Here is a 27483-nt window from a genome sequence, read left to right on the forward strand (position 1 = left end):
AGGAGGCCCGTGATTGGTCGACGCCCGCATGATCACCAGGTGTGATGGAGTCATAAGTAGCTGCTTAATAATAGTCGGAGGACTAAGACTAACTAGTTATTATTCGGCCCCGCGGACACCATTAAATCCCTGGTTCTCCTGGTTCAGTCTCCGGGCGAGACGACTCCAGGGTCCTCAGAACAGCAGTGAGGAGGGTGTGGACGAGGGGCGAGCGACAGACTGAGGAAGAGAGGGAGGCACATGTGTGAGGTTAATGACTGTGGTGTGAACGTGTGATGAGAGCAGATGGACTGAACCAATCACAGTGTTACACTAGTATGAATATTCAACGACTGAGTCTTGATTGAAGACTTTTGATTATTTTATCTCCTCAAGCTTCACTGTTGGTGATACATTCAACACTTTACATCCATCCATCTGTCTGTCATTCATCCATCCATCTTTCTATCACCAATCTTTCTATCATCCATCTGTCTTTCACTCATCCATCCAACTTTCTATCATTCATCCATCCATCTGTCTATCGTTCATCTTTCCATCATTCATCCATCCATCTGTCTATCATTCATCTTTCTATCATTCATCCATCCATCGTCTATCGTTCATCTTTCCATCATTCATCCATCCATCTGTCTATCATTCATCTTTCTATCATTCATCCATCCATCGTCTATCATTCATCTTTCTATCATTCATCCATCCATCTGTCTATCATTCATCTTTCTATCATTCATCCATCCATCTGTCTATCATTCATCTTTCCATCATTCATCCACCCATTTGTCTATCGTTCATCTTTCTATCATTCATCCATCCATCTGTCTATCATTCATCTTTCTATCATTCATCCATCCATCTGTCTAAGGTAAGGTAAGGTAAGGTAAGGTAAAACTTTATTGATCCCTCAGGAGGTCTCCTTTGGGAAATTGTTTTTTACCAATAGCCAGCAATTTTTCATAAACAATAAAAAATAATACATAAAAAATAAAGTAAGAAGAACATAAAGAGGAAGAACAAGATGACACAATCTAAGTCTAAAGACAAAGACAAAGAACATAGGTCAAGGAAAAAAAAAAAAAAAAAAAAAAAAATCTATCATTCATCTTTCCATCATTCATCCACCCATCTGTCTATCGTTCATCTTTCCATCATTCATCCATCCATCTGTCTATCGTTCATCTTTCCATCATTCATCCATCCATCTGTCTATCATTCATCTTTCTATCATTCATCCATCCATCGTCTATCATTCATCTTTCTATCATTCATCCATCCATCTGTCTATCATTTATCTTTCTATCATTCATCCATCCATCTGTCTATCATTCATCTTTCCATCATTCATCCACCCATCTGTCTATCTTTCATCTTTCCATTATTCATCCACCCATCTGTCTATCATTCATCTTTCCATCATTCATCCATCCATCCATCTGTCTATCATTCATCCACCCATCTGTCTATCGTTCATCTTTCCATCATTCATCCATCCATCTGTCTATCATTCATCTTTCTATAACTCATCCACCCATCTGTCTATCGTTCATCTTTCCATCATTCATCCATCCATCTGTCTAGCATTCATCTTTCTATAATTCATCCACCCATCTGTCTATCGTTCATCTTTCCATCATTCATACATCCATCTGTCTATCATTCATCCACCCATCTGTCTATCGTTCATCTTTCCATCATTCATCCATCCATCTGTCTATCATTCATCCACCCATCTGTCTATCGTTCATCTTTCCATCATTCATCCATCCATCTGTCTATCATTCATCCATCCATCTGTCTATTGTTCATCTTTCTATCATTCATTCATCCATCCATCCATCTGTCTATCACCCATCCATCATCATCCATCTTTCTATCATTCATCCATCCATCTATCATCTATTCAGCAATCTTTCCATCATCCATTCATCTTTCTACCATCCATCTATCTTTTCATCTTTCTATCATTCATCTATCAATGTCTCAGCAAATCTGTTCTCTCATCGATTCATTCATCTTTCTATCATTCATTCTTCCATCATAATCAATCATCCATCTTTCCAAATCCACTCATCCATAAATTTAGCTTCCATCATCTGTCCATATATTTTTCTTTTATCCTTCATCCATTAATTAATCTTTCAATAATTCATACATCCAGCCTTTCAACCATCATCATCTTTTTAGATCCATCAATAAATTCATCTTTCTAATATATATCCTTCTCTGTGTTCATCCATCCATCAATTCATCTTTCTATTATTTATCCATCCATCAACTCATCCTTCTATTATTTATCAATACATGTTTTCACTCATTCTTTCATCCCATCGTCATCTCATATTCCATTCATTCATCCGTCCACCAATAATCCATCGTCAATCATCTACTCCTTTCATCTATTGCTCTATCAATCCATCCATCTATGTTCCTCTCATTCATCCATTCATGCATGTACAGTATTAGTTGGACCCAGAAGATGCTGCAGATAAATAAAATAACCTCTTTTGTTCTCTGATCAATTTGTTTTCTGTCCCACAAGACCGAGAGAGAGTTTGTGATGAAGTCTGGACCTCATCAGTGAAGATCCTGGAAAATAAACTGGAAAAATGTAAGCGCTTACATGCTGTATATCTCAGAAATAATTGCCAATTGACTCAGAGGAAGTTTTCAAGTCAGATAAGACGTATCAAAGTGGGTCATACTTTCACTAAACTTTCCACAAAGTTGTACTCGTGCAGCTGGAAGAGGATTCATCCAGGTGAATCCTAACAGGATCTGCAGGGACTCTAATGGCCGGAGAGTCGGAGAAGCACAGAAGTGGGTCACTTTTTTTTTTTTAACTGTGTGACCCCACTTTGAACACAAAAACACACACAGAAGAAATGGCAGATAATTGAGTAGCTCCTGTCTCACCGCCTCACTCCTGTCTGTCACTGTGGAACAAGCATCTCCATGTTTGCTCCACAGCAACACTATAAAATAAATGTCATCTCTGCCTGTCAGCAGCAAAACTCTGGCTCACACGTCTGCCTCTCACACCTTGAAGAACGTTTCTCTGCGTCTCGCTGCCTCCTCAGGTAGATAAGAGTCAGGAGGAAAAGGCAAAGTGATAACAGCTTGAATTGAAAGACGCCTTCATCTCGTCTGGATTTTCAGCTTCAAATAAACACTGAAATCTAGTCATAAGAGCTGCACCTGTGATGAGATCATTAGATTATTTTATCAACGTTCAAACTCATAACTCGCGTCACATTTGTATCAGTGTCTCAGTGAACAAACTCATCTGCTCAGAACCTGTAACTTAATTCAGCTCTTGTTTCACGGAGGCTGGCGTGAGCTGCAACATGAGACGGACCGAGATAATGATATAATAATACTAATAACACAGGAATATACCTGTGTATGCAGGGGTTGGTCGACTCGGTGGGAGAAGTTATCAAGGCAAAGTCTAATTATAAAGTAATTACAGGTGAACAGCAGGAAGAAGCAGCAGGAAGAAGGAAGAAGAAGAAAGACTGGAGCTCATTTGTCCTGAAGCCTCCAGAGTCTGTGGAATGAAAACATCTCTTGTTTTCTTAATGAAGGATCTTCTGTGTGAAGTATTTGAGATTGACTCTGGTTTTATGTCATTTTGTCAATAAAATCCTTATTATTTTTGCTGCACTCGTTTTGTGAAAGGCTTGACCCTTATTTTTTTGTTGCTTCTTATTACCAGTTCAACTCTTAATTTGATTTAGTTTTCTTTCATTTCCTTCTTGCTCAAACTAAATAAACACAATACACTTCGAATACATTTTAAAATCTAAAATATGTAATAAAATTCATGTTTAGACACATTTTGTCTAATGTTTTTTTTCATGATTAGTATTCACAGTCTTTAAATAAAACAATATATATATAATTAAATAATATGGAATCAAATAAAAACTATGCTCATTTTTTTGTATAGTTACATTTACTTACACAAAGTATTATTGTTGTTTATATCGTTAGTTATTTATTTGTTTTATTCTTTTGTCTTTCCATAATATTAAGGCCCTTTTTATCCACCCCTTCTTTCTTCTTGCTTGTCGTCCCTCACAACTGTCACAGTAAAATCAATGTGGCTCTTTGTGTAATTCAGCTATTCACCACTAGTCTAAACAGCCGCAGTACGTAAGTAAGTACATTTTATTAATATAGCACTTTTCCAGAACAGGGTCACAAAGCGCTTAAAAATGAAAACCAAAATTAATAAAATATATACGGTGATCTGCTACACATGAACATTCATACAAATAATGCCTGCAGAAAAAAAAACTGAAAAATTGAAAATATTTGAACCTGAACTTGTATTATATTATTTAGAAATTAATAAATTAGTTCTTGGGAAAAAATCCTACCTTGTTTAACCTATGTTATAAACAACAATTTTAACGTGTAATAACAAGATAATCTCTTGTATTGATAATTGAAGTTGTTTTATATGAAAAAACAACAACTTTATTTAATCAGAACAAAGCAAAGTTACGTAAATTTTCGATTCAATTTTCTCATCATCACAGCAGCGTCGACAGTGAAGACATTGGACACAGACTCGCCGGCAGCTTAACCTCATTAGTCAGAGCCGATCTACGTGGTCACGCCTCATTACAGCGACAATACGTTCGGTGTCTCCGTTCATTGTCAGGCAACATGGTGGATATTCATCATTGTCTCGTGACTCTCTTGACCTGCCGCTGCAGTCGTGTCTATTTAATGCTCCGCTGAGAGCAGCTCAGAACCACCGACTCTTTCTCTTCTTTAGCGTCTTGTTAGTGTCGTTACACTCTCGATCCAGACCTCCTTCTTTCCCTCCTTCCTCCTCAGAGTTCTTTCACTTTACCCTTGAAATGAAACCAGAACACATGCAAATAAACAGAGTACCAGCCTGTCGATTTGGATATTTGTTTGCGTAATTAAGACTTTATTTGGTTATTGTCTCGATTCAAATTTTATTTCATTCACTTTTGTCTTATTATGAAGTACATGTCGCTCATTAACACGCATTAAAGTTCATTTTATTTAGCGTCATGTACGATTACAAAAGTCAGACGTTGAGACGGCGAACAAGTCCCCTTGGTTTTACATGAAATTACATCATTCTCAACAGTCGGGATCGTGGTCTTGCTTTTATGTCCCCCGACATCGCGGCATGTCGTAAGATGAACGAAATATGAGAGTCGGTGCAAAAGCTGCCATGTGTTGAGCAGCAATTTGAGGTGAAAGTGTGATAAAAAAGAGCAGCGGACGTTGAGAACAGAGACGGATGGATGTAGGAAATGAACATTCCCACGTGTCGGGATCAGCAAAGACTTTATTGAACAAGGTTTGATAACATCTAGCAGTGGTTAAAAGAGACACTAAGTAGAAGATATATTGATCTGGACAACGACTCAGTAGCTTGAAAAAAGGGTCATAAACACCTGCTAAAGAAAAGCAATAGATACAAAAATGTAATTACAAATATTGCGAAAGAATTGAAGACTTAAATATATGTATGTTGTAAAATATAATTTAAAATGTAGCTGTTGAAAAACATTAAAATATGGTGAATTAAATTTATTTTAAAACAGTAAGTCAGTGAGTGTATCAAACCATATTGACTTTCTGAAATTTCATGAAAATAACACTTGTTTTTAAACTCATTTACTTGTCATTTCTATTTATTTTGTTTGTCTGTGGACAGAGGAACAGATTGCGACTTGAGAAAAGAAAACTGTGATGAAATCTCAAGAGAGTTTCAAGGCTTCAGCCAAACAAATCTTTAAATAGAAACACATTCATTGTTGACATTGAATTTGAAGAACTAAAATCTAAACCAAAATCATGTTGAAACAAAGAGAATTAAAACATGTGTTTTAAGGAAATCACGTCGTTTTTCGAGGTGAACTAACAATTTTACGAAAGTAATCTCGGACACATGATGGTGAAAATCCATCCCAGAACACGCGTGACGAGACGTGAGCTCCTCTAAAGAGCCGGTCGTCCGCGAGTGACATCGTCATTATCGACGTGTTCCTTCGCTCGCCTGGACGCTGTAGCCGTTAGCAACCGCCGACGGGAATTGGCCTCCGCTGAGGCGGACAATCGTTCTCCCGCCGCGGTGAATAAGAATGAGCAGGTGCTCATGTTTTCGGCCACACCTCGTGAAGGACGTCTGTGATTAAACCGCTAAACTTCATGATGGAAAAGACGAGCAGAGAACATCAGACGTACAGGATCGATGGGTTCTTGACGAGGCCTGCTCTTTGTGTGGCTGGAAATCAATACGCTGATCTCTCACTGTGAGCAGGAGAGGCCGACTGACTGTGAAATGAAGCTGCTTCGCTGATGAATGGAGGAACAAGATTCATCAGCGAAGCAGTTTCCCGGAACACAAACGAAGCTGATGGTAGCAATAGTTCAACACGGTGGACGGTCCTGCAACAACAACGGCGGCTCAGTGAAGATACAGAAGCCCCGAAATAAAAGTGTTGTTGAAAGACATCTAATAATGTGGTGAAGAATTGTGTGACTCACCCTCATGTCAACTAAGAGTTGGGATTATTTTCAGATTGTTCCTTTTTAAAGGTACAGACAAAAATGTTTGTTCATTTTAATGTAGCGACGGGAGTTCAGTTGTCTTCATCTTCATCTTGGTCCAAAAAGACACTTAAAGGGCGCCTAATATTCTGATTTAAGTGTGTCTTAAATTGTTCTAGGACCTCTATTATACTCATCAGTTTCTTTTTGCACAAAACTCTCCTTTAATTAAGATATTTACATAAGAAAATACGCATAAGCCCCGCCCACTTAAAATGCGCCGTTACAGCTGAGACTAAAATCTCTTCCGAGCAACCACGCCCACTCTGCTCTGATTGGTCACAGAAACACGAGTTGCATTCAAGGACTCTCATAAATTTCAAACTCACCCCTAAAACTCCCGTTTTGTACATTAAAAACGAATAATAAAAACAAGGTTTACACATTACAAAAACACCTAAAGGCAGAAGTAACTCTCACCATGTTTACATAAATATTTGTTTTGTTTCACGATTAACATGTAGGTTCTTAACTGATTTAGGGCTTCTAGGGGAGGACACCTGCACCAGTGTGATGTCAGAATGTTTAATTTAAACCAAGATCTTGTTTGGCGAGATTTCAAACGGGAGAGAACTTAAAAGTAATAACTTCAAACGAAAATTAATGACCTACTGCATTTTGAAGAGGACGACTTTAACATTCAACATTTTGATTATTTTCAAAGTAATCTGTTCCTTTTTAGAGTTATAGACAAAAATGTTTGTTCATTTTAATGTAGCGACCGGAGCTCAGTCGTCTTCATCTTCGTCCAAAAGGACACTTAAAAACATCTAAATACCTCCATACTGCTCGTCTGTAACGTCCATCTTGTATTGAAGCCTCGGCATTAGGAATCGTTTGGGAAAAAGTAAAGTATTTGCTCAATTCTTTCTGGTAAAAGCCAGAAAAAGTATTGTTTCTTTAACAAAATATATATATATATATCGTTGTTCCTACAGTAGCGCATATATCGCAATATATCATATCGTCACACATGTATCGTATCTCCAGATTTTTTGCCAATACACAGCCCTAATTGGCAACATTAAAATCCTGTCTCTGTGGAACCCTCTGAGAAAAATGACTGTCCAAGAGTCAGTGATAAAAAAAAAAGCGAGTGAAAAAATGTGTGCGACGGAGACGCACATGATTGTGATGCTAATAAGCGGGTCATGTGACAGGCCTCATGCGCCCACTCTATCAGGAACACGGGCAGGAGTGAGTGTTCGTGGCAGATCATATATTACGGCTACATTACTGCTGGATTTAATCAGGCGCTGCTGGTGCTGATGGAGGAGGGTCCTCCGGGAGGGGCTTCTCTTTGTGTCTCCCAACCCCCTGCGGACCACTACTCCTGGCTTCCCGGCACCATCCCATCATCATACATCTGAATCATGAGCGACCACACACACACACACACACACACACACACACACACACACACACACACACACACCTGTACCCCGGTGCTGTGACACATGATTCATGTGACAGTCAGGATGATGGTGTATTCATTATGGGGGTACGACGCTCCTTGAAAGACCCTAAACCGTCCCCCAGACACACACACAGTGACAGACGCTAAGATGCATGTGGCAGCGTTCGAGTCTCTCACAGGTGTCAGGTCTGCTCGAGTCTCTCACAGGTGTCAGGTCTGCTTAGTGGACACTTTTTTTTACTCAATTATGGGGAATTTAAAAGTAAATTTGACATTTAAAAGTAATACAAATGTTGAACTATGTGACGGCTGGCATTAGAGAATTAAAGACACAATCTTGGATCATAAAATTCATAATTTAATTATTAAAGGTGGTCAAAATTTGAATGGTAAGTGACTTTAGTAAAGATCTGAATAAAGGTTCATGTTGTCTACACTAAAATACTTTTTCACCAAACCTTATAATGATGGGATTAACAAAGTATATCTTCAACACATGTGTGATGATAGAGTTCATCTTCAATTTGAAAAAGCAAATGAAAAAACTATTTCAGTATTTATTTCTTATTCATAATTCTACTCATTTGTTACTTATACACAAGTATTGTTCTAGCAAATCTGCGTTGGTGTCTTTTCTAAACTGTATCGAAGAATTCACTTGTATTTGTATTAACAAGTATTTTTTAAATGCTTCGTTGTATTTTTATATATTTTTTTCTGTTTGATTTTCTATCATCAATATTGATACATTTTTAATTATTCATTTAATTAAGTATTGATGTATTTTTGTCTTCCTCGTTTATGTTTTTATTCTATTATTGTCTTTTTTAATCCTTGCATTATCTCAGAGTCAAAGTGACCTGAAGGCACGAAAACAAATGTGTTTGTGGTATCCCTTTCTGTTGTCTCCCGGTCAAGGTGGCCCTAAGGCCCGAAAACAAATGTGTTTGAGGTATCCTTAGTGTTGTTCTTTGGTCAAGGTGACCTCCCTTGGCTTCCATAAACACACCTGCAGTGGTGGAGGTCGTCACCTTGACCAAGAGACAACACAAGGGATACCGCAAACACATTTGTTTTCGTCCTCTGCTGCAACTTAACCCTGCGATAACACAAGGGTTAGCAATGTTTTTAACTGAGGTGTTTTTAAGAACCGTACATTATTATTATGAATGGTTTATATTTAAATTTAATTCAAAGTATTGTGTTTCAAGAAGGGACAGAAGAATCAAGTTTGTCATTGACACACATTTAAAAATAAAACTTGGTATGTTGAATGGTAAAATTGGAAACAAAAGCAAGTAATTAACCATCTTGTTTTTTGTGTTTCTATTCATCAAGAGTTGTGTATTCATTCACTCATCCTGTGCAGAGTTGTGTATTCATTCACTCATCCTGTGCAGAGTTGTGTATTCATTCACTCATCAGCGAGTGTGTTTTCCAGGCTATATAAGGAAGTTGAGCTCAGCAGACAAACTCTGTTAATGATACACAGAGGTGAACTCTGAAGTGTACTCAGCAGTTGTGCGTCCATACGTGTCATTCAAATCTCTTGTGTCGACGACTCTCAATGTGTGTGTGTGTGTGTGTGTGTGTGTGTGTGTGTGTGTGTTGTCCCCTCCAGCTCCACATGAAGCTCCTCCCTGAAGAATCCTAATGAGACGCATGTATGTCTTTATTCCCTCGCGTGGCATTTATGCCGACATCGGCCCATCCACAGTAATGGGCACTTTTCCAGAGCATTACCATGGAGACGCAACAGGATTCCAGCTTCAGGAATCCTCGTCTGTCAAGAGACACGCACACACACACACACAGACACACACATGGACACACAAACCATCAGATATTTACTTTAAATATATTTTAAATTCAGTCCAAGCGTGACCTTTGTGCCACTGAGCCGCACACATCAGTGTTCAAATGTCAGGCCGCCAGGGAATCGATGTGAGTCAGCGATTCTGTGTGTGAAAAGTGTGCGTGTTCCGAGCACGTCGCACACTACTAACCACGCACAACCAGACAAAAATTGATCACAATCATGCAGACAATCGCTCTGAGTGCTTTTACAGAAACTTGTGCAGACGAGGCTCGGAGAAGAGCCGCCGGGTGAGGAAGGCGAGGGGGGGGTTAGGGGGGGGGGGTGATGAAAAGAGGGGGTCTGCAGGGTGTTCCCGATTCCGAGGGGGGCGAGGAATCCGGGCGAATGACAACAAAGGACCAGCCTCAGGTTCAGAAGTAAAACGGGCAGAAGAGCAACTGAGCACAATCATCAGAGGGATGTGAGACACTTGTTTGTGGGGCGAGACCAGATCATGTGGGGGAGACCTGATCATGTGGGGGAGGTTCACTTCCCAGAGGGTCCCACCACAGACTGGGAATACTGGGGGACGGAACAGCAAAGACTTGTGTACGTGACCGCAGACGAGTACGACAGGCGATGTATAATCAGCAACAATATCAGAACAACCTCTGTGACCTTAAACAGACTTAAAGTGAAACAAAAAACTATGAAAATATATTGATATTAATGAATAAAAACATTTTTGAATTTTGCTGAATCTATAATCAGCAAATGTAGAGGGAAACTGTGCAAAATGTTTTTTTAAGTGTATTTTACAAGTTTTATATTTCAATATTTTATGAAATGAAAAAAAAAAGAACCCAGAAATGTAGAGGGAAATTGCACAAAATATATATTTTTATTTATTTTACTAGTGTCTTATTATAATATTTAATAATATTTTTTATAATTGAAAGAAAATCAAGAAATTTTAATATTAAATGTATGTATTTTACTTGAAATATTGAAATAAAACACTTTTTTTTTTATTAGAAAATATAAAGAACAATACAGAATACAGAACTGCAGAGGGGGAACTGCACACAATGTATATTAAAAAACGTTTTTTAAAGTGTATTCTACTGGTGTAATGTTTCAATTATTCATAATATTTAAGTTAAAAAAAATATTCTGGAAACCTTGCAGGGAAACTGCAGAAAACATGTTGAAATGTATTTTATTAATGTTTTATTATTTCAATCATTTATAATATTTTCATGACATGGAAAAATGTGTATTTATGGAATATTTAATTGTAAATATATTTTTCTTTTGGGGCCAGGCAGTGATACTGAGCATATTTGACTTCCTTAAGTACACAAACTATAAAAGAGGAAAAACTGATAAAACTATTATAAAATGTATTTTCTCATCATTGTAATGCACAGAAAAGATGAGCAACAAGTCAATACATTAAGTTTCATTCTTGTTGTATTTTACACTTGAGTTAAAACATCACTTTGAAGCCACATAATTGTGTATCATTACACACAAATGTCAGATTATATCTCAACTGTGTCATTTCATACCAACGACAACAGTTAGTTTTCATAATGGGCTCGATCTCCATCTGTAATGATGCACATCAAACGCACACAGGTGGACACGAGCCACACAAATAAAAGAAGCGACACTCGCTGACCTGGAAGCTCTTTAGCCGTCACAGTTGAATCTGTGAAAAACACTTTTGCTCAGACAGAATTTACATAATTGCTGCACTTATCGTTCCTGAAACAGCGAGCACTTAAAAAACATCCAACGTGAAACAGTTGTCACGGCAACTGAGGCGCCGGTTCGGATTGAAGCCTGTCAGCGGCCTTGAAACACAACAGAGGAGGCGGAGCTTGTCAAGGTGTCGCTTGATGGGAGTCACTGTTGTGTACCTGCACACAATACAACCTGTGTGTGTATGTGTGTGTGTAGGTATGTTTGTGTGTGTATGTAGGTATGTGTGTGTGTGGGGGTGTTCAGGTGTGTGTGTGTTCAAGTGTATGTAGGTACGTTGGTATGTAGGTGTGTGTGTGTGTGTGTTCATGGGTATAGGTGCGTGTGTGTGTAAATATGTATGTGCATGTAAATATGTGTGTGTTTGGTGCGTGTGTTTGTATAAATGTGTGTTTATGTGTGTGTAAATATGTGTCTGTATGTGCGTGTCTAAATATGTGTGTGTGTAAGTGCATGCGTGTAAAAGTGTGTGTGTCTGCAAGTGTGTGCGCAGGTGTGCATTTGTGTGTGTGTATGCGAGTGTTTGTAAATAAGTGTGGGTGTGTAAATATGTGTGTGGTAAGCATTTGTGTGTATATATTTGTGTGTGTGTGTATGCGAGTGTGTGTAAATAGGTGTGTGTGTGTAGGTGTAGGTGTGAATGTATGTATTTGTGTGTATGTGTGTTGAGGTTTGTGTGCGAATCTTACTGTAAAAAGTGTATTCGTTTGTGTATTTTCCTGCTGCTTCATTGTGGTATGTCCTACAATAGTCATAATTATAATGAATATTTTGACTATAATAACTACTAATGCCACACTTTGTACACAGTTTATTTATTAAAAACATGATATGACATAAAAGTTATGTACTTTTGTACAGTTGATCTTAATCAATATTTATACCTTGAAAACATCTTCAAATATCCAGCTGCAATAGTGTGTGTACGTGCACACAGTTCACACACACCAGCGATACTACACAGCAGGGAGAGAAGAACTAAGAAAAAGACAAAGATAAGAAAAAGGTGTTAATGAGGGTCGTGACCTTTATGGTAGTGACCAGGTAACGAAGTGTTGATAACAACGAAGGAGCTTCTTTGAGCTGAGAAATATAAATGACATGTTAGCTACAGAGTTGAATCATTTCACAAGCTTTTTGTTTAGTGTTCGTTCGGTTGAAAACCATTCACTTGATCTGGTGAAATGTGTAGAGATTTTTCAGCCCAAGAAAAAATTAATTTCTAAAATGAATTGAATTAAAAATATATTAAAAGAAAAATAAAAAGCCTTCACAACATCGTGGTGTTAAATAGATACAAAAGTAGAAAAGTAAAATGTTAAATCGATGGAAATCAAAAGTTTTCATATAAACAGTTTTTACTTCTTATTAAGATCATTAAATAGAATAAAAAGCAATATAACTAATAAAGACTTTTCTCGTGACTTATTTCAACATTTCTGTTTGTTTCTAATCTCAAAGTGTGTTTGTTGTGTTTCTGTCACAGACAAACCATCCTCCACAGTGTCGTAAAGTCAGATCCTGCAGTGGAGCAGCATCAAGGCCGCAGACAGAAGGGCGACCGTATCCAGGCAACCTGACGGCTCGCATCATCAGTCCCCGTCCAACCACCACCCACCCCGGCCAATCACGGCCGTCAACTCCCACCTCCTCTAATCGACACGGACCTCCAGCTGGAGCTTTCATCGCAGCAGAACCACGATCCAGAGGCACCTGTGGAGCCGCCTGCACCTCCACACTCGAGTACACAAGATCCATGATCCTCTACTTCATGGAGCAACAGCCGCTTTAACAGAAGTCACTTTATATTTTTGGATCCAGGAGAGAGAAAAATAAACATGGATCCGTTTTTTTAAGCCGTTTCCTGAGGGCCTTTATATTCTCAGGGCCGTGTTGAGGGGCCATCAACAAAAACAAAATGTATAAAATCAATGAATACAACCAAGTTTTAAATTATTATTTGAATGTATTTTATAAAATCTTTATTTATAAAAACTTAATTTATAATCTGATATATATTCCAAATTTTTATCCATCACACCAGAAAGTACAAGTAGTTATCATGTATCTAAGGATCGCAGCTTTTCAAATTAATAAATTGACGAATCACGAGCAATAATGACGTTATCAATAAACCTTCATGCTGCTGAAAATCTTCTTCCGTCATCTTGCTTTGTTCCTAGTTAGCTTGAGGAAGACAGTCCGTCAATCCGAGCGATCTCGACAGACGCCGCTACAAGGCGCTCGCTCTCCAGCGTTTGATCTCTCAGGTACACAGGAAGTGAATCCGCCAGAGATTTCTCATCTGCTGGTTCTCGTTCAGTCCTGCTGTGATCTGCTGAAGACGACATAACAGCTGAACAACCTGTGAGAAGAAAGTCTGGCTTCTCTCCTCTTCATCGTATCTAATGTGTCGACACTTACACTGTGAAGGGACAATAATGAAGATTGATCGTGTGTAACAATTAAACATTTCTTATATTTAATAGTTAAGTTAAGGATAATGGGATGATGATGGATTTTTAAATCGGCTCTCTTGGATCACAGATGTGTAAATAAAGCAACTAAATATATATATTTAGTTTGACTTTTCTTTGAAAAATATTTTAACTTTACAAGGAATACAAACTGAAAATATTTGGACGACAAATGAGCCGCCAGGGTTAAGGTAAGGTAAGGTAAAACTTTATTGATTGATTGAAATTGTCAATGCTTACATCGTATTGTCTTGAATGTATACATAGTTCTGCTGCTATTGAAAGGCTGATGAATACATATTGGTTTGTCGATACTCAGGTCTGTTATATTGTATTGCATCAATAAGATTAGACAAAAATCTATTTCTTATTGACTAAAACAAGATGAAAATAGTCTGACGAAGACTAATAAAAATGGCAAAGACTAGATTTAAACTAAAACAACAGAAGGATTTCTTCCTCAAAAGTGCAATAAAGTAAAAATATATAATAATATATAAGAAATGTTGTCATAATATTTGTATTGTGAAGAAAAAATCCTAAAACAATCATAACAGTGGGATTTCTCGCTATAAAGGTGAAATAAAGTGGAAAATATGTACTTATTTTTTAAGAAATATCGTCGGAATATTGGTTCAGTGAAGTAATAAAAAACTAAACAAGTATTACTATAAAAACGACAGTATTCTGTGTATAGAGTTAAATAAAGTGAAAATATATAATTATTTCCAAAGTAAATATTGTCAGAATATTGGCAGTGTAAAAAACCTAAAACAGATATAACAAAAAAAAACAACATTAGTATATAGTATATTAGTATATTAGTGAAATAAAGTGAAAATATATACTTATTTCTTAAATAATTATTGTCAGAACACTGGTACAATGAAGCAAAATATAAACAACAGTAGGATTTCAGGGTAAAAGGGGTTAAATAAATTGAAAATATAGAATTATTTTTTTTAAGAAATATTGTCAGAATATTGGTAAGTAAAAAAAACGGAACAAACTTCTGGCTATGAAGGTGAATTAAAGTAAAAATATATACTTATTTTTTAAGAAATATCTTCAGAATATTTGGTACATTGATGTAAAACAGTGAAGTAAAAAAAAACTAAAACAAACATAACTAAAAAGAACAACAGTAGGATTTCTGGCTAAAAAGTCCAAATTAAGTTAAAATATATATTCATTTTTAAGCAACACCATCATAATATCGGTATGGAGAAGTTTAAAAATACGAATATATATATATATATATATATATATATATATATATATGTAGGCAACATCATTCACCCATGTATGAAAAATAAAGGAAAATAAAACTCCAGCTGCTGAAGGTTTTATATAAATATTAAACAGGATGGATCCACAAAGTTATCACTGAAGGTCCAGATTGAATCTACTCCACCAGTTTGGTCGGATGTTTAAACATTCAGAGGTGTTGTTAGCACAATTGAATTATGCTGGTCTGGGAACAGTCAGACGTCCCAGGAGGTGCATGAGAAAATCTGGGTTTATGACGCGTCCGCTCACTCACTCGTCTCTCACTCGACCTCCAATGATTGAGTCACAGATCCAGGTTGAGAAATAAACAGGGAACGTCGTAAATTACTGCCTAAAAGTCCATGTGGGAGCGTTTGTGTGCGCGACCGTGCGCACGAGCGCCTGCAGATAGAAGCCGCTGGACTCGTAAAAAAAAAACAAGATAAGTGCTGTGTCAATAGTCCACGTCAGGACCATAAATCACGGTCTGGTAAGAGCCTCCACACGGCTACAGTGACCGGAGAGGTGCTGGAAATTCAGGATCCATTAACCTACAAGGGTGGTCCGACCATTAAAACCAGGGGTCACGGCTGTAAAGCTGGAGCTGGAAAAGCACTGATGCACCGGATACCTCTGCCAAGGAACTCATTTTAAACGACAAAACAACAACTCCATAATCAGAGATCTGTTTTGCCACAAAAATAACAAACAAATTAATTCATTTCTTTAAGGATATAAGGTTAAGTAAGGTAAGGTAGAACTTCATTGAAATTGTTTTTTTTCCCAATAGCAAATACAGCAATTTTTCACAAAAAATAAATCAAAAGAAAATAAGAAGAAGAACAAAGAGAAATAAAGAGAAAGAACAAGATGATACAATCTTTTTTTTTACTTCACAATACCAATTTTCTAACAATATTTCCTTTCAAAATAATTATATATTTTCACTTTATTTAACCCTTATACCTAGAAATCCTACTGTCGTTTTTTATAATATTTGTTTAGTTTTTATGTGTCTAAGGTGTCCCCTGCCTCTCGCCCCGAGTAGCTGGGATAAGATGCAACTAACTCCATTATAATAAAGAATGATTGAGTGAGAAAAATGAGTTAATTTCCTGCTCAAGCTGGATAAGACTTAAAGGAACATTAAGAATATTGTGTATCTTCCTGTAGCTACACAATAATGTTACACACTCGTGTGAAGTCTTCGGTCCTGGCGTTCTAACAACAGCAGCTGCAGCTCCTCGATAAGAGTCCAACCGAACGGCTCATTTAAAGGAGCTGAACTGAACCACGTCGACACACATGCACACACCGCTGATATTAAGAGGCTTAGCAGACATGAAACAAGACATTTTCTGCGGCCAGGGAGGAGAATTTAAAGTGTGGAGGCTCCTGAGACGAGCGGGCAGGTCGCTAACTTATGCTGGTTTACAAGGTTACCTGCTCTAACTAGGATTGTTGTAGTTGAGCGACATGAAGATGAACGCCTCTTACAACATGTGGATTCACTCTCATGTTCAGTCCTGCTGTAGGTTTTTATGAATGACCGCTCTTACTACACATCTACCATTCAGACAGTCGGGAGAGAATCCAATACTTAATTTCATTACACAAGGAGCCATTTCCTGACACAATTGCATTAAGGTCAGAGTGACCTTGAGGGGCTCCAGAATTATTTCATTACCTGGAGCAGGAAGTGAATTCTTCAACAGCAACAACACATAGTGATGCATCATAGTTTCTTATTGTGATGAAGAAACTACATTTTTATTAACAGTCATGTCTAGAAGAACTAAAAATAAAATAGAACAGAAATAAAATAATGATGTTGTTCTAGTTATCAGAAGGTTTTTAATTGGATTTCTGACTCTGGTAACTATTGAGGTCAACATGTCCATGTAGAGCTGACAAAACATTGATTTAAAGTGGCTCTACTGATTATAAGGTCATCCTCAAGATCTTTTTTTGGGGGGACATTTATAGTCCTTTTTACAATTTGTTGACTTCCCTATTTTTGTGCCATCAACATATATTACCGGTCACATTGTGATAGTTCAAAGTAGCGTTTACATATGAGTATTTATGTTATATTATCCTTAACAACTACAATAATATACAGCTTTATGTAACGTTTTCTTTTAGACCTTTACATGTTATACTGAATATATTTAAATTATATTAAATAAAATCAGATAAAATAGTTTTTATATTTCATCATTCATGATATTAATACATTTTTCAATGTACTTTTCTACTTTCTTAGTGTTTTTATTATGCTTCCCTTTTTTAGTTTAAGTTTCTCCTTTTTTTTTTACTTAAAGGCTCCTCACAACAGTATAATGTGGTCTGTTGTTAGAAAATGTAATTGTGTAGAGTTTCATTGATGAATCTATATAATTATAAATGTATCCTCAGGTCGAGGTAAGAATGAAAAACAGGAGGTGAAGAAGAGAGTGCAGACGGGGGGGAAAGGTGGAGATGACTGAAAAGGGGTGTTCAAGAGGTTTAACATGGTTTAGATAGATAGTGATCAGATTTGTTAATTAAATTATAAAACGAAGCAGACTATAAGGCGAATTAAGCGAAACAAAAAAGTAAAATAAGGTAGTCCGTTGAACTTTATTAAACACGTTAACTTTCAACCTCATTCACGGTTGTAACACATAAAACAAAAAGGCTCATACCACTAAATCAAACGTAAGCGTGTTCAAAATAACTATATCAATTATAAATCCCTATAAAATTCAACACAATACACTTATTTTTTCAGTTCATTCCTCGTCCACACATCCCTCAAATTCTTCATCTTCAGTGTCCGAGTTTTAAAGCTGGAGAGTAGCTTAAGCAGTGCGACTGTGTGGTTCTTTTAAGTGAACCTTATAGTTCAGTAAATAAGGTAGTTAATTGTGTGGTATTTTATTGACTAATGTGGTTATGACAGACACATACATTGTAAATATTAAGAATCAAATGTATGTTTTGCATTTTTGTAGTAGGTCGATTATTTTGAGTTTGATAAGAAGCTTTCAATGATTGAAAAAGTGTGAAAAAACCTGGACTAACTTAATGTTGAGATGTCATGAGAGCTGAAGGTCAAAAACTTTCTCAGCTCTTCACAGATTTAGAGCGATGAAGCTAGACTCAGAAGAGAGGAGATCACTGGACAAACCACTGTCCATCGTGGATGATGACAGTCATCCTCTGAACACTGTCATCAGTGAACAGAGAAGCAGATGAAGCACGAATGCTCCTCCCATGATGCAACACTAATAGACTCAGGGACTCATTCATTCCTCGTGCTATTAGATTGTTTAATTCTGAGTTTGGGGGCAGAAGTGGAGTGAAAAGATTATGTTTTTCTTTATAATTTCTTTTAACTATGTTTTTTTATCTCTAGATTTAGATTGTGTCATCTTGCACTTTCTTTTTATTGCACTTTATTCTTGTTTTTGTTTTTATGAATCTATCGTCTGTGTTGCTGTGAGCTGGAAAAACTATTTCCTGAAGGAGACCTCGAGAGGGATCAATAAAGTCTATCCATCCATCCATCTTTATTTAAATTCAACCTCGGCCTGAAACCCCACAACCTTTCTCGTGTTCGGTGCAGAGTGTTGAAACAAAGAGGGACTGGAGTGATTCTGGACTCTTTCTCTGATGTCATGGTAACCAGGGAACAGCTTTGTAAGGTCATTCGAGAGAACCTTACACCAAAAAGAGTGGCTCCCTTTTTATTTATCGTTTAAGAAAATCAGAAAATACCATTTTTTAAAGCATAGTTTCTTCAGGAACTCGGAGGCGACGAAGCTCATTGAAGTTGCTACAAATATCATCATATGAAAGAAACACTCAAACAATAACGTTCCTATAATCCTGTTACAAATGGCTCGTGCCAGCAGGACAAACATCCGGCTCCACGGAGCTGCATACTAATGCAGTGATTATGAGCCCTGATCATCAGATGGCACTTGTCAGGAGAAAGCTGTGCCATTTGACCTCCAGGCAAAATGCAAATCTCAGACTAACTGTTGTTCTTGTCGCAGAAGCCAGCGAGGACCTCGGCGGTAAAAACGAGTCAATTATGCCGAGATTTAAAGCGTGACGTGAATATAAAAAAAAACATTATCAGACTCTCGTATCCGAGCCGAGGCGTCAAGAGACGACGGACACATTATTTATGGTGAATACATCACGTATGACGTTAAAAATGGATGTTCTCTGGAGCAACTGGTCCAGATGAAAAATGTATTTGCAAGCAGCAAGGGACATCTTTTTTTCACAAATGCATATTTATTGTTGATGCACAAGTTAGGATTGACATTCTTACAAAGACAGTGACCAACTGTACATGCATTGGCTTTTTTAACTAAATTAAATGGACAAAAATAAAGAAAAACACACAAATATAACAAAGATGGATAACATTCAATCATAAATTTAACATTATATGGTTATACATGTCTAGCAATGTACATAAATTAAAGCAAAAATTGGCAGTTACATGAGTGTAATCTATTTATGAACCATTTATCTTGGATATTTCACATTAAAAAATCCATTTTAATCGCAAAAAATAATTTGTTTTGTTGCAGCTTTTAATAAACGATTAAATGATAATTCTAAACCAACATTTACCGACTCTTTCGCTAAGAACTACAGAAGTAAACCCACAACTCTCTGTCAACGGAACTATCGTCTGTTACTGTATTAACTCCAGGAGCCAGATTTTTCAATCCAAAACGCTCTAAAGTGTCTCGTGGCGAGGAAGAAGACAGTGTGGGGGATTCTAGAATCAATACAATAAAATCATCACTTACTTTTAATTGTGTTTGTTAAGCTGGCTGTCTAGAGTAAGCTTTTTTTTTTAAAGGAAGAAGCACCAGGAGGGAGTTTCATCATATTTTCAATCTCACACACTGTTAATAATTCAACATTTAATATGAAACAGACCGGCTGTCCGGGCTGAGACAATAGCTATAAATTATTGATCGACTCTTCCTCCTTTAGATTAGAGGAAGACAATACAGGGTTGGATCTATACTTTGATAAGAATCAGAAGATTAAAATTCAACAAACTAATAATAGATATAGCAATTTTCTTAAGGATGGTTTCCCCTAATAAATCCTGTTCTTTGAAGGACATGGTGTGTCCCCGAGGCTCCGGCCGACCGTCCTTCAATTACCACCAATGTCACCTCTTCTCTACTTCCATCTGCACAGCTGTCATTGTCACCTCTTTATTCCTTCACTCGCAGCCCCGACACCCTCACCCCGTTTCTTTCATCCCTCTTGACTGCATGTCTAACTGTACCCCACATTCAAACTGAGACACAGGCACGCTATATTACACCATTTTAACTCGCATCAAAGCATATATAATCTGTATTTGTGTGATAAGAATCAATCAAAAATGTGGTTTGGTACATTGTTTCCACTGGCTTTAGAATCCAAGGACTGAAAGAGCCACAAGTACAAGAGCATATGGCCTCGCTGTCATCGACAATACCTCGCATCACACCCACACTGTGTAGCACTCAGCTCCGTATGTCAATATGTGTGTGTGTGTGTCTGTTCAACAGCCTTTCATTTTCTATAGAAGAGAGATGAGGATAGAAACTATAGGTTTAAAAACATGTTTTGTTCTCTTGACTACAACCTTAATTATAACCTCAAGATTTCGTCTAAATAGCTTTAAACGTATTTAAAGTTCAAATAATGTGTTGATTCAAGTGTGAATTTAAGCCCCGCCCACTCAAACCACTTTGTTTTTCTGGAGATTAAATCTTGTTCATAACCACGCCCACTCTGTTTTGATTGGTCAAACAAAGGTTTGTCACTGCGCTTCATCAATCCCTTAAATCTTGACCTCCAAGGGACTCGTTGTATAAAAAAAGCGGGTCGTGATTACAGCTGGCTGGAGGAGGAGTGAAGGCATTATTACGTCATAATGGAATAATGGTCCATATGAAAGAAATGAACAAAATTGGTTCACAAAGCACTTCTTCATTTTGAGTTGTTTTTAAATAATTTTGGTGAGAGCCTTTGAGATCGACCTAACCTAACCAGTAGTCCCGTACATTAACTTTGTAAGTTACAAAACGTGACGTCATTAATCTTGGTGAATTGTTCTGGGGTTGCTAGATGATAATAATAATGTAAGTATAGTGTTGACACATTAGGAATCTTCCTGGGCCTTCTGGTTAATATGTCTTTTTAATTATCGTGAATCATGAAAAGTTGTTTTTATCGATTTGACAAAGTGTGTAATTTGCATCTTGGCAGAGGTATGTGATGTCTTAGTGCTTTTCTTGACATCCTTGTTTTACTTTTTCTTACATAAAGCCTGCTCTCTGTAAACAATAGCATTTTGTAGCAACAAATGTGATGTAACTACTCTCTCTGCAAGGCCTCTCGTGGCAAATTAAAAACATTAACCGTCCGCCTAATGAAGGTTAAGATGATCATTTGTAAGCCGAGCGGAGGCTAAACAAATAAACCAAAGCCCTTTATCCTCGACGGATGATTCCCGTTCGGACCGGGCCCGGGATGAGTGGGATTTTGTACAGATGATGCCGTGATCCACCTACATGATCTCCGGGCGACAAGCCAGATCATTCCACTGCTGGTGTGTCTTTATTTACTCCCGACGGGGTCACATTTAAAAACACTGAATGGATGTTGCACTTCTGTCTAGACAACATGGAGTGAACACATGTGTGAGTAACAAGCTGACCTGCTTTCAGCATCTAACCTGTAGAACCAACAACCATTTCTTCCGCCGACACATCCGACAAACCGTTCTTCCCTCAATCTTCCAGGAGTCAATCTTCTGAACTCTTCACCCTCCACCAAAACAGGGATTCCTACACCACATCCTCCTCGCCCGAACCCAAACGCTTCTCTCTCTCTCCCTCCATTTCCTCCTTCCTGCTTCATTCAAGCAGGATCTAATTCACGGATGAATAATGGATGGATGGACTATCAAGAATCTTCCGTCTCCAGCTTTTCTTTCTCAGGACGGCTGGGGTGCTAATGCAGGGCAGCATGCATTGGTGATGAGCCCAGGGACCTCCCACTCACTGTTGGTCTGTCTCCCCCCTTTATCTCCCCCTCTCTCTCTCTCTCTCTCTCTCTGTGCTGGTCATTGACCATCCTGGTTCAATTCATTTTCAGCATTTCTCTCCATCAATTTCCTCCCGTTTTCATCGATCATTACCTTTCGTTTGATTGGTTGGAGACCTTGAAAGAGCAACCTTGGGCTTTGACCCCGACCCTCCCTGCTCCCCTCCCCTCTAATACCCACAGAAGCCCCTTCAAAGAAACAGCTGCATCAAAAGCCATCTCTCTCGCTCCCTATACACTCGTCTGGATTTACTGCAAATCCTGATGCAGGCTCAGTGTTCCGTAGACCCTTCAACTCGGGATGTCAAGAAGGTGTTGTTTACTTGTAGGCTGGTGTTGGCTGGCTTGTTTCTTATCCTGGTTTTATCATATTTTTCCTACCATGGTATGGTCATGAAACGGTAACTACAGGACAACCTGGTGCACGGTTTACCAAGTGGAACTTTCCCCGAATAAAAAACCATGGCCTCAGACTTTGGAAGAGCAGTTGGAAATCTCAGATGCTTTACTTGATCTGCAGTCTAATCCACCCTGTTTTCAAATTTCCAAAACCCTGAAGCAAGATCTTTTCAAATGGTTGATCCATCAGAGCTTCTCAATTACATACTTAAAAGTGTACGAATTCAAGTAAGTAATTAAGTAAGTCATTTTTATTTGTATAGCGTTTTTCCACACCAGGGTCACAAAGCCCTCAAACAATCAAAACAATACTCAATAAAGTATATACTTTAAAGATCAAGATAAAACTGATAACACAACAGGAGTTCCAGAAAATCAGGAAAAAGCCTGAACAAATAAGATGTTTCTTAAAGTAAAATAATCTTTCAATAAATGAACTACATCTTTTAAACAATGTTGTTTTAGTTGCACAGCTATTTTTTTTCTAAAAAAAATCACATAATTTTCAATGAAAATACAGAAATAAACGAAATAAAATTTGTGATTTTTTTGTTCGATATTGGCTCAAATGCTTATAGTCATTCCCTTGTTCATTAACAATGTTAAAATAAAAAGGGTGTCATATTTTCTGGTCCATTCGCTGTCAAAAATCACACTTTATGTGTCTAAGCTTGTTTTTTGTGTTTCGTGTTTGCTCTAAAAATATGAATGTATCTTTTTTCATGATCTAACAAAATACAGAAAAGATGAAAATAATCAAATTAACAAGAAAAAGTTAATTAAAACAACAATATATTCTAATATAAATGCATATGTGCACTCTCAGTATTATTACTACTACGTTTTATTACATCACAACCCGAAAGTCGGCGACAAAAGAAGGTGAAATTTGCTCTCAGCATAAAACACTTGAGTCAGCCATTGAAGTGGATATGTTTATTTTATCTAATCTGATTTTGTTTATTGGGAGCAGGCATGTGTAACCTCAGTGACAATTAGTGTCTGAAATAAGCCGAATCAGCAAATCCGTCCGAGATCATTAATAATGCAGGCGCGGGTGGTTGACCTCGCCTGCCACAGAGGCGTCAAATTTCAACCCTTCTTTTATTATCTCTAAAACAAAGAAGACTTTTTTTCAATTCTACTTTACACAGGTATTTGCTGTAGACGTGCTTTAGAAGCCGATCTGATAATCGTCGTGAAAATCGTCTTCCATAAGAAATCCACCGATCACAGCCGTCCTCACAAATACACCGTCTGAATAACAATCGGGGCTGCCATTATTTTCTCGTCATCTTTTCAAAACACAGACAAAATGGCGGCGAAGCGGGAGCGATAAGCGACAGAGGTATCGAGAGTCCACTGCCCAACCAGGTGCCCCTGCAGTGATGCATGTTACAGGTGATAAACACTGCAGCGCTGAAATATTGTGCTAATCTGGACGGATTATTGAGAAAATATGTGATTATTTAGGACCAGAAATTCAATTCTGACTAGAAGAAATAAAAATAAAAGTGTGATTTTTTTTCTCAGTTCTCATCAGGCCTGTTGTTATTTATCATCATGTACCTTATTAGATGTTTTTAAGTTTGAGTTTTAACTTTTTTTGCCTGCTTGAATAGAAGATTATATTTATGATTTAGGTTAGAAATGTTTGAGTAAAACATATAGAACATTTAAAATAATACAACACATTTTAATTAGCTCATTTTTTGTGTCCTGGCGTAATTATACTTTTTTGTCCTGTTACTTTATATCTTCTATCGCTTGTTTTTTGGCATATAATGCATCCCATAGATTTACATTCCACACCTCCAAAAGACCCGTCATATGAAAAAAGCAGATACCCACTGTGGAACCAGCGGCTCCATCTCAGGAACGTTTAAAACCATTTCCAAGTCTGGAGTATTTGATTCTTCTGGGGCCTCCGCCTCTTCACAAAGGCCACACTAGAGCTGTTTATTGCTGCCTTAAGCACAGCCAGCTTCTTATTTTCTCACCATTGCTTTTATAACGTTATTGATTTGACTGCATAAAACATGACAAGCCCTGGAGGAATAGGGCTGGCAGCCAAGCCACAGGAAGGTCCGGGGTGTGTTTGTGGAAATGCATTGAGAAGAACAGACGTGCGCTCTTTCCATGCGTTCACGTCCAGAGCTCGATCCATTCACCCTCGGACATCCAAGCCCTCTCTGGGCTCAATGAGTGCCTTCCCTGGTCTCTTGAGTTGTAACTCAATAGTGAAGCATCACGTGTGTGTGTGTGTGTGTGTGTGTGTGTGTGTGTGTGTGTGTGTGTGTGTGTGTGTGTGTGTGTGTGTGTGTGTGTGTGTGTGTGTGTGTGTGAGTGTGAGTGTGAGTGTGTGTGTGTGAATCTGATGATGGAGAAACCCCACCCCGCTCGTTTTATCACTGGAATCCTAGAGTTGTGCACAGATAACATCCTGAATGACTGGAAGGATCGATGAATAAACGGATGAAAGCGTGAAGGAATGAATGCTCAAAATAATGTTGGGCACCGGCATCGTACATGTTCAATTTCCGACGACAAGAGGTTTGTAAAAGAAGAGGAAACAAGGATTGTTTTTTCACTATTATCTGTGAGACAATTTTTTATATAGTCATTTCAGCACCAAAGTCTAGATACCATTCATTATTGTGATGAAGTCTTTAATTACCCTGAAACCAGTGAAGCGGGACTCGTAACAAAGGACGTTAACGAGGGGTGAAAGGTCAGACACAGTGGCGGAGAACAACAGCGACGGTGCGATTCAATTTCAGCCTTTTATTGACGTTCATTCATCTCTTCTTGCCCAGGTGATCATAGATCTGGGCAGTTGTTAACGATACAAGGATTTACACACAGTATTCCTGTCTTCATGGTTTGGACCGAATGAAATGTTATGTTTTGGGTAAATTATATGAAGGAAAGCTTTTTTAAAACCTGCTCATGATCACTGTTTAGCAGCGTGTTGGGAGTCAAGTTTGTTTAGAACAAAAGCAAATGTTTATTTTGCCTGGGAAAAGGCCTTTGACCCACTTTAGGGAACCACTGCTCTAGACTGAGAAAGCCACTAACTCTTCAAGAATTAAGTGCAAAGATTAGAAATCGGTTGAACTGGCATTTTTTGTGTTGGAATTGAATTACAGGACTATTTTTTATTGCATAAACCAGTAAACCTCTTTAAATAACCCAAAATTAGATCTTTTTAAGATGCACATTATTAATAGATCTCATTGGTGACCATTGGAAATATATCTTGTTTCTAGATCAATCAAAATATATACAAACACAAGTTAAGGCTTTTATTTATTTATTATATTTACATGAATTCTTCACCAAATCTACTTCCTCTTCCACCACACAAGTCTGTCAGGTAGTTCAAGGGACATGGGTTGGTGAGAATAATACATGAGTGAGCTTTTAAACTCAGTGAACTGTCTCCCCCCCGAGCAGGACAAAATGTTTTCTCTACAAGACGAGTTGCTATTTGTACACACAAACAAAGTAGGAACATACCTTTAAAGCTATTTTTATTAAGATTCCACAAGAAAATTAATTGTAGAATAGTATTTTATTAAAAATACATAAATCTCTTCTAAAGCATTTTGTGCTCACGTCATCCGTTTATTATCTTATAACTTACTAAAAGATGTATTTTCTAGAGTGTTTGGATTTTTTTAACAATGAATCATACCATTGTATTATAAAATAAATTAAACTCATAAGTTGTGCATTTTAAAGCTAGAAATAGCATCATTAACTACAGAAAAAGATACAGTTTGTCTGAAGACAGTGAAAGAAACTACTGGAAATCTACTTCTCGACCAGCAAACCCAGTTAAACTAGAAATAATATCCATTTCAAATCAAACCCTGTTGGAGCTAAAATCCAATCACCGGCTGTCAGACTGCGAGCGGGTGAACGTCGGGAAGCCAAATGCTTCAGTGAACTCTTATTTTTTCGCGCCACCTAATCTTGTTTCTCTCATGAAAAGTCAACAAAGCTGCCGCCACCGTGGAATGCGCTCAGCAGTAACACAGTTTGTCGGCTGATGTTTTCATTACACCGGCGCTCGACTGCCACCAGAAACATTACCAGGTACACATGGTTGAGATGGACACGGATGATGGGTTTGAAATGTTGAATTATAATAAAGTGATTAACAACGACAACGGTTTACCTAGTGTTGGTAGCTCTGTTAATATGTGTCCAGTACGAGCGTTAGACACCTATTCAATACCAGATATACACGTCTTAAACTCAGTCATTCTTTATAATACATAAAAAGTCACACACCGAACACTCGGACTGATTGATTGACGTCGTCTCCGAGCGTTCGAAGCTTCCAACAATCGGGTGACAGGCTGACAGAGGTGGAGCAAGAGAGCGATGATCAGTGTTTAGTGCGGAGACGGGAGGTGATTTATCTTCCATGTTTAGCTCACTCGCTTCATCCTCCGGAGACGCTCGGCTCATTTGTCATCACAGGACCAGACGATCGTGGCGTTCTTGTTAATTATCCATAACATGACGTCTCAATCTTGTGCATCAACACAATTCACATGCGATAAAATAAAAACTACGTTCATGACACTTCTTCTAATAGCCGACAGATGTTTAATAGTCCA

At 37.8% G+C, this 27483-nt stretch overlaps 1 protein-coding gene across 1 annotated transcript in view; it reads right to left on the bottom strand.

Moving 5' to 3' along the window:
* Positions 1-27483, bottom strand: part of xpr1a (xenotropic and polytropic retrovirus receptor 1a) — a 58324-nt gene that overhangs the window by 22737 nt on the left and 8104 nt on the right. The window lies entirely within an intron of this gene.

The sequence above is a fragment of the Callionymus lyra genome, chromosome 2 (assembly GCF_982586985.1).
Source record: "Callionymus lyra chromosome 2, fCalLyr1.hap1.1, whole genome shotgun sequence".
Lineage (NCBI taxonomy): Eukaryota > Metazoa > Chordata > Actinopteri > Syngnathiformes > Callionymidae > Callionymus > Callionymus lyra.